This window comes from Tenrec ecaudatus, chromosome 7 (assembly GCF_050624435.1).
Source record: "Tenrec ecaudatus isolate mTenEca1 chromosome 7, mTenEca1.hap1, whole genome shotgun sequence".
NCBI classification, from domain to species: domain Eukaryota; kingdom Metazoa; phylum Chordata; class Mammalia; order Afrosoricida; family Tenrecidae; genus Tenrec; species Tenrec ecaudatus.
Genome location: NC_134536.1, coordinates 1565758 through 1575133, shown reverse-complemented (window position 1 = coordinate 1575133; position 9376 = coordinate 1565758). Strand labels below are relative to the sequence as shown.

Below are 9376 nucleotides of genomic sequence, written 5' to 3'. Positions count from 1 at the left end.
TTGGAATGTGTGTTGGATATTCCTTTCATGTGACACTGGTCGGGTTGTTGTGGGTCCACAATGGCGTAGCTTCCCTGGCTTATCTCTAAGTAAGCTTCACAGTTCTTGGAGCACCTAGGCTGTCCTGTGGTGTTTTCCCTCTGAAACTGTAGTGCTGAAAAGGGCATGCGGGCATACCCTCCTTGGTGTAGAGCTCTGTAGCTGGCAGGGGGATTACTGTACACAGAGAGCTCGCCATGAGGTTGGGTGGGTGTTTCCGCAGTAGCATGGAGCCCCACAAATGGTGGTCAGGCGTTTCCCCCAGTCACTTGTAGGGCCTCAGGATTTAGGCTGGGGATGCCCTCACCTTTTGTAGGGGAGAACCCCCTGATGCTTGGTGTGTGGAAGAGGACCGGCGTGAATTCCCCAGCTGCTTTCCAAGCCAATAAATGCGGGTGGGAGCTCCCCCAGTTGGGCTTTCAGAGTTGTCCTAGGCAGAGGGGAGTGGCTTGGAGGTCGCTAGTGTTTTTTGACAGGAAAGAGAGTGAAAGGAGAGGAAAAAGAGAGAACGAGGAAGACACAGAGTGGAGCAATAATGCCAAGCAAACTGACACCCACTCACACACACAACTAAAATGCACAGAGTAAACAAAGGTGAGAACAGTTAAAAAAAGAGAGAGAGAGAGAAAGAAAAAGAAAAGAAAACAACTGAAAAGGAGAACGAAATCTGTTGAGGCTGTGGTAGACAATAGAGAAGAGCTTGAAGGAGAGAAGAAGAAAATGTGTAAGAAAAGCACAATGAAGGAAAAAAGAGCAGAGAAAAGGAAGGAGGAGGAGAGAGAAGTTTTAAAATAGTTAAATAAATAGCTGACTCCGTGCTGTGCTGTGTGTAGCACTGACTGTCTTAGGGGTCAGGCTGCCCACTGGGAGGACAGGTTGCCCTAGGCCGAGTGTAGGGGCCTGGATCCCAGCAGTGGCGTGTGCAAGGAATGAGAGGGAGCAGAGAGAATCATCCAAGCAGAGAGAGAGGTGAAGAGAGCAAAGACAGAAAGAGGAGAGAAAGAAAAAGAGAAAGAAGGAAATAAACCCACCTGCGCTCACTAATGTTGGCTGTGATGGTAGAGAGGGAGGAGAGAGAGGAGGAGGAAATAAAGAATACAGAGATAGCTGATTCCTGATTGCTCGGATGTGGGGCCAGAGGGGTTTTGACCCTGGCCCAAATGGCAGGTTGGTGTGCCCTTTTAATGCCGGGACCCAGTGGTGCTGGGCAGAGTTGCCCTAGCTGACGAGATCTTCTGAGAGGTCGGAGGGAGATTCGCTCAGCAGCGCAGTGCGTTGTAGGTGTTTGCCCCAGGTGCCTTGTGTGGTGTACAGCACTCCCACGGAGGGCAGGCTGCAGTTCCTCCTGCTCTTTGGGTTGATTTGTCCTAAGGGGAGGGTAGCAACCTGGAAGCCAGTAGTGGCATAGGATAGGAGAGAGTCGGAGAGAAGAGGAGAAAGAGGGAAAAAAGAAGAAAAAAAAAGAGGGATACAGAAGAAAGCAAGAAAATAAAACCCCAACACCAACCTGAGTTTGTTGAGACTGAGTGCAGTGGAAAAGTTAGAAGGGCTGGTGAATATAGAGAGAAGAAATAGAGTAGTCGGTAAGGAGATAACTGAGACATAATCACCTGTCCGTGAGGCTGGAGGAGTTCCAACTCTTCCTCAAGGTAGCGGGGTGGTGTACCTGTTTGATGTAGGGTTCCACAGATGCTGTGTGGGATTACTTCAAAAGCAAGATCACCCCGTGGTCAGGGGTCACTTGGGTGCTGGAGTTCACCGGTGTACCTGCCTTGGGCTGTATATAGCACTGCAGCAGGGGCTGGGAGTGGGGGCTCTGGGGTGTTCCCTCAGCCCCGTCTAGGGCCCCAGGACAGGCAGGGTCCCCCAGCTATGTGTAGAATCACTGAGAGGGAAGCTGGGCTTGTTGTCCTATCTTGTCTGGTGCTTAGTAGATCAGAGGATTTTATTTTTTTAACCCCCTAGCCAGCTAGAAAAAAAATCAAATGAAATTGTCTCACAGTCCCTGGACTGCAGCTCCTTGCTGTTTAGAGCTGACACTTGTACAGCGGGTCTTTGTTATGGTAAAAGCCGCCAGGCCCTGTGGCTGAGTTCTGGCATTCCTTAGCTAGGTTGCTTCTTATGCTGATTTATGTTAAGGGCCTCCGCCTATGTGCTCTTGGAGCTGAACAACCAGACTTGGGTTTGAGTTTTAAACCAATAATATATATTTCACTCACTCTTTTGTTTTAATTATGCTTGTGATGTGCTCTGATTTGGGGGCTGTCAGGCTGACCCCCAGAGGGGGAGATCCAGCTTATCAGGGGGGTCGTTTCCTTCTCGGCCCATTGGAACTAAATTTTCTCCCTAGACCCCCGACTTTCTGCCTCTTTTCTCCCACACCGCGATCTTCCTAAGGTAATAATATTGTTTTTTCTTCTACTCTAAATTATGGGTACCTGACACCACTCCCCTGGCCGTGGGCTCAAGGCAGCCAACCACGCAGAGAGCTCCGGAGAGAGGTTTCCTTCGTGTCTGGGATTCTGTCTCCTCTCGGGCATCTGCCTGCAGAAATCGCTGCTCCCGGCAAGGGCACAGCCAGCTCCCGCGGGCTCGCCAAAGCTAGAGCGTTTTAAAGCGTTCTTGGTTTGCTTTGTGAGTGGAAATCCCACACAGAAAGGGGTTCAGGAGAAACCCTGGTACCCTGGATCTAATTTCAGGCCTCAACCTCCCCGTTTCCTTGGCCTTACCTCCCAATTTTCTGGTCTGGCAGCAGGGTCTCCGGACGGATGAGTCCTATCTGGTCTCCATTCTCTCCCCTCTCCAGTCCGTCGTGTAGTACGTTATTCTCTGCTAGCACCGCCATCAGGATCCTTGCGAACGGTGGTCCTCAACCCTCCTCATGCCGGGACCCTCTCATGCAGCTCCTCCTGTTGTGGTGACCCCCCACCACAAAATCATTTTCCTTGTTACTTCATAGCTGTCATTTTGCTTCTGTTTTGAATCAGGCGACCCCCGTGAAAGGGTCATTCGACCCTCAAAGGGGTCACGACCCACAGGTTGAGAATCACTGCTTTAGTGTTTTCAAAATGCTGAATTCAGGACTGAGAGTGAGCATCTGAAATCACGGTAGGCTCAAAGAGTTCATGGATAACCGGGTGAAAAGATAGTAAAGGAATTCTTCCAACCCATTGTGAAGCCCTCAAGGCGGTTCTGCCCTTGTCTCTCTAGGAAGCTAGAAGTATTCGGATCTCATTCACAGTGAACTGCTACCAAACTAATCAGCGACGTCCCCCAGAAGACTCGTTTTCTCCTACTCTTTACAGGGTTTCCTAGTAAAGGAATGGTTGGAATGGTTAGCCATGGAAAAGCCCAGCTCAGCCTTTCCCAATGTGGGCCAGGACCTGGAAGCTCGCCTTGCAGCCCACGACCCCGGCGTTGGGCTCGTGAGAGTCAGGATGCTGCGAACAATGTGTGCCCCTTCCTGCTGGTCCCATTCTGCACGCTGCGTGCGGAGCCCCAGGAGGCGGGTAATTGTCCATGTGTTGGTTCTGGGTTGTGGAAAAAGAGAAAGATAAATAGTGTGCTTCCTTTAATAACCAACTGGCACACACTCCACAGTTTCCAAAACTCATATAACTGATGCATAAACATTTTCAAAATAGGGCTCACAGTTCATTTCTAATAGCAGGATGCCAATCACCGAGTGAGGCCGTGTCTCTCTTCCACGCCGGGTGGAATGAAGCCACAGCCAAAGCCCGCCGTACGCGTCATAAGAAACACTGTATTCTTGCTTCTCTTACCCAGCTGATCCCAGACCCTTATTCAGGTATCCTATTCCTGCTAATCAGAATACACATTTGAAAAGTTTTCGTCCATAATTTTTGAGGTCATATATTGTGTTTTAGATGAAATTTTACAAACCTGCTTCCTAGAGAGACATGTGCAGAACCCACCCAAGAGGCTTCATAAATTTGATTTCCTTTAAAATTTTTTTCCCCTTTTGTAATTTTTTTTAATTAGGAGATTATTTTGTTGAGGGCTCTGACAGCTCTTATAACAGTCCATGCAGCAGTTGTATCAGGCATATTTGTACATGTGTTGCCATCATTCTACTCTAGATATTTACTTCCTATTGAGCCCTTGGTATCAGTTCCTCTTTTTCCCCTTCCATTCCCATCCTCCCACCTTTGAGACCCCGTGATAAATGATAAATCGCTGTCTCCCTTCCCCCATGGTTTCTGTTGTTCATCCCCCTGGAGGGGGAGGTGTGCTTATGTGTCCATCATTGTTATCCGTTCCCCCTTCCTACCCTTCTGGTACTGCTATTCCCGTTCCTCTTTCTGGATTCCACGTGTCCTGAAAGGAGCCCTGGCTGCATCTTGGGTTACATGTTGGTCCACTAATCACAAGGTCAGCAGTTCAAACCCACTAGCTGCTCCGTGGGACAAAGACGAGGCTCTATGCTTCTGTAAAGATTCAGAGCCTTAGAGACTCAGAGGGGGAAGTCCAACCGTGTCCAACAGGGTGGCTCTGCAGGAATGGGCTTGAGGGCAGTGAGCTTCATTGGTGTTTTCATCATTTTTATTCGAATGTTTCTTGGTCACAGCCCCTCCCCCTCCTGCCCATGTGAGCAGCCCCTCTGTTTCCAGTCTGTTTGGCCCGCTTGCCTGCGCACCTTTGCTCTGGGCCCACATTGACCGATTGATCTCACGTGAGTCATTGATGAAGCGAGCACAGCACCCAGGGGTGAAGGTTTTCCTTTGCCATTTTAGTTTCTAAAACATCTTGGAGACAACAGCGAAAGCGGCAAGAACCAGATTCGTCCTCTCCACAGCCGCCCACACATGCTGGCACGCGCGTCACACTTTGCCAGCAAGGGCGGTTTCCTTTCTTTCCTCTATTTGGCTGATTATGGACTGCCCCCTCCCCCCGCCCGTTCTTGCTTCTTAGGTGACAGTAGAGCTTTGTAATAATGTGTTCACTTCTCCCAAATGGGATCGTGCAAGAAGCCAAACCGTGGCCTGTTAGGTTTCTCTCTCCAACCTAAATCTCAGCCTCGGTGCTTGGCTCCACACGAGAAAGATTTCACGCCGAAGCCGGTCTCCTGATCCAAGTGAATTTAATGAGAGTTCAAAGAAGCATCAGGTTTTACGCGGCACCCATAGGATTCCTTTGACCATGCGGCCTGGCAGAGACTGCTCCGAGTCACGCAAGGATCTCTCTCCTCCCACGAAGACCACCAGACCGCCCAAGCAAGACAAGACCAAGAGCCCAAGAGCCCCTCTCCCTTCCGGTTCCTGCCTTTTCAAAGGTTCCCGGGGGGAGGTGTGGTGAACGACCCCAGGCCGATCCCATTGGCTGAATTGCAATCACCCGGCCCAGGTGGGCTGCTCCAGGTGTAACGCCCATCCAAGCCCACCAGCGGGAAAATCCAGCTTTTGTCCTTTGCTGGCTCTCCTGGGCATGCGTAAGTGGACTTCCCAATTCTCTAGGCTAAGCTACCTAACATGGCCCTCTAGGAGATGAGTGGCCTGTGGTGACCCTTGTGGCTGAGTCAAAGCCCACCCCCATGGCCACCAAGTCCATTCTGACTCATAGAGACCCTCTAGGACAGGCTAGGGCTGTCTTTTGGGTTTCTGAGACTGTAAATCTTGAAAAGAATAGAAAGCCTAATCTTTTTCCTGTGGAGTGGCCAGGGGGTTTGAACTGCTGACCCTGTGGTTAACAGCCCAGTGTGTAACCATGACACCTTCAGGGCCCCTCTTTAGCTGAGTATCATGTTTTAAATAGACACCAATATAAATTAAGGTAAAATTAGACTCAGATAAAATTTCATCCGGATGTAAATATTTAAATGGCCACATCTAATTTGTCTCTACATTTCTATACCTGCTTCATTTCTACAATCCTTTAATGCTTTATGCTATGTTATAGGAATTTAAAAACCAGAGTTTCAAAATAACATTTGCTTTTATTTTCCAACAGTTTCACTGGTCTGTGATGCACATACCAGCCAATCCAACAGTTCAGTCCCACCAGGCAGAGTTGTGCAGTCATCCCCACCATTGGGGTCAGGACAGTCTCCTCTTCCTGTGCTCATCGTTACTGGCTCCCCTTCCCCCCCACCTCCCCCGCCACACCCCAAAGAATGATGAATGCCCTTCCTATCCTTATAGATTTACCTGGATTTCAGGTGGAAATATAGAGTTCTCCTGGATTTCATATACAGAGAAGCATGATAAGAAACAAATGAAATAGCAATGATAATGAAACAGATGGAATGCTTCATGAATTTTTGCATTTTCCTTACACAGGGGGCATTCTAATCTTCTCTGTTTTGTGCCAATTTTAGTATATGTGTCTCTGAAGAGAGCACTTAAAATAATATTTAAAAAACAAAATTGCTATTAAATTTCCTTCAATCAAGAGGGGGTGATTTAAGTTGATATCAAATAACCACTTCTAATCTACACACTTTAGGGTTTTTTTCAGGTTATGAATATAGTATTCTAAATTACTTAGAACCTGTCACTTCAGTTTAGAAAAATGTAGCAGGTGTCTTTGTTAAAAGCAAGGATGATGAGTCTTTGACTTGCTTACTTTGTCTTTTATAATTTTAACAATTCTATTGACATATGATTCACATACCATAAAATTCAATGGTTTAAACATGGAAAAAAGAGCCATGTGATCATCATCACAATTGATTTTTAGAACATTTTCTCCATTCTTGTGCTCACTGCTATTAGCTCTCTATCCCCCCTCAACCTCACCTGCCATAGTCCCAAGGAACTCTGAATCCAGTTATTATCTCTGTAAATTTACCAATCTTTGATTTTATAGAAAGAAACACACACACACACACACACACACACACACACACACCCTAAACAATAGCAAATCAAAACAGAGAAAAAGCAGAAAGTAATCAAGACTAGAACAAATTTAAAATGGGTAAAAAGGAAGAACAAATAATAAAGTGTCAAGTTGTATTCCGCCTACATCTGCATAAGAAGACGGTTCACACCCTGACTAGTGGTCAGAGGGGATTCGCTGGAGGTTTAATCCACATTTGGATGCTGCAAATGGATTTTGGGCTTCCACTGTCAGTTGTAGCCTGATGCATACCAGGTACTCAGAATTTGAACTCTAATAGAGTTCCCTCCTCTGGTCTTGGATTATGATCTACAATCCTTGAATCACACAGGATGGTGTGCATTTTTGGTGTGGACTTATTTGGCCCCTCACTGAGATGGCTGCTTGTTTTAAGACAAGCTTTAAGACCCAAGATGTTAATTCTTTCTGATACCTGAGTACCATCTGATTTCTTCTCCATATGGCGGTGCTATCATACGCATATCTACAGCTTGCTCATGGGGAGGGGCCTGCTTACTTTGGAAGTTACCAGAAAAGCCCACTCTCTAGACAGGACCTTCTGGTTGGTAACTTAGAGTCAGCAGAAACAAGGGAGACCATCATGAGGTGGACTGTCACCATGGCCACAACAGTGGACCGGAACACGCCAATCACACCAATGATCCTGAAGGTGGTACTGGGCCAGGCAGCCTTTTCATCATTGTGAGTCAGAGTTAGCAAAGACACTGTTGGAATGTGAAGAAAACATGCTTCCTGAATTGAGGACAATCTGTCCTCAACGGAAGGAGAGTGGCTTGCCTGAGTGGATCACTCAAGGTCAGAGTATTATGTGCAAATGCCACAGGTGGGTGCAGCTTGAGCCCTCATGTCGTCCCAGGAGGCTCACAGGAGCATCTCAATTGAGAAACGTCCCCATTGTCAAGCACCTAAGAGAACAAACAGTGGGAGCAAGGGTCATTTTTAAATAAGCTCCTTAGCCTTCCCGGTTTCAGAAGCAGTGACCAACCCCATCCAGCCATCCCCGGTTCATATTTCATCACTCACCTTGCGATGTTTGTGTTTGTGGGTCATCGCCACCGAGGAGGATCCAGAAGGGATAAAAACAGAAACAACCCAGTGGTTCCTTTGCCTCAACATCAAACCAAATATTTGTTTGAGGTCTCAAATATTTAGATACTTTACCCACTAATTTGTATTTTTCTTCATGTTTTGCACATCCTTTCCCAGAGCCCAAATACCCTTTCCTCTACTTTATTTATTGATTTAAATGTCTTGTATAAAAAGAAACAGTAACAGGAGGAATGCTTATTTATTTATTTTTTGGGGAGAGAACATTTGCTCATTTGAGCCTAGTGAGAATCCTTTTTTTTTTTCACTTTTTATTTTATTTATTTCTCTTTATGTTTGGTCTCAGTGTTTCAAATATGATGTATCTGGTTTTTATTTTAGCTTATCCTTTCTTTGTTCTTCGTAAAATTTTTGAATCTGTAAATATCTGTCTTGTGCTATATTTAATTAGTTTTCAGTAATCATTTCCTTAAATAATTCTTCCCTATGAACCGGATCCCCTATTCAATTGTGCACAGTCATTTGTAATGTTTATTAACAATGCCAGCCAGAGACTAGAGTGTGATGTAGTTGCACATTACTCAAAGGTTGCATTTCTCAGATTTTATGAATCCTAAAATCCAAGTTGTTTTGTAAAATCTTTCCAGACTGAATGACAGCATTCCTAAAGGTGACATCATTAGTAACTTAGTGGAAGACATTCCTTCTTTACCTCTTTCTCGTCCTTCCAATGCTATCCACTCTGTCAATGTTAGGGTACATGTCCACAGGTACCAATTCCACCATATTGTGGTGACAACACCGAGCATGTGACCGAATCAGTGGCTATGAAGACACCAGCAACGACCAAAACAGAAGCACGCTGGGCATGCATCCACACGAAGCCACGGAAACCAAAGCATCCCTGCAATGGCCTCATCGTGGCAGCTCTGGGCTGAGCGCATGATCGGTGGCTGGGAAGTTGGCCCGCGTGGTTTCAGACTTGCAGATGCCTCAGTACATGTAGTTGGTTTCATGAGAAGTGATTTTGTTGCTGGACCACAAGAACTAAACCCAGACCAGGCCCACTGCCATCGAGCCCATTCTGACTGGCCCCGGCCCTGTAATGGGTTTCTGAGGTGTACATCCTGACATCTGTGTTTCCTGTGTCCGTTGTTCCTTCTGTCCTCCCTCTCCCACCGTCCGCATTTCCTCCTGGGAACATCTTGCCCTTTGATCTTGACTGGCTGGCTCTTCTAAGGAGTGGATGCTCCCCCCCCCCGCCCCCCCGCCCCCCCCCCCCCCCCCCCGCCCCAGGGTTACTGTTTGCCTTACTGGCCTGTCTATTGTTTGGCTGAAAACTGAGCTTCAGGAGGGAGCTCAATGGCAGGCCTGGAGGATGACTGCTAGGCCGGGTTGACGAGAGAAACAA

The 9376-nt window shown here is 47.1% G+C and overlaps 1 non-coding gene across 1 annotated transcript; it reads right to left on the bottom strand.

The window, feature by feature from the left end:
• Positions 1–6290: 6290 nt before the first annotated feature.
• LOC142453937 (U6 spliceosomal RNA) lies at positions 6291–6397 on the bottom strand. The gene has a single exon (XR_012785491.1). It is a non-coding gene; the product is annotated as a U6 spliceosomal RNA (small nuclear RNA).
• Positions 6398–9376: the final 2979 nt, after the last annotated feature.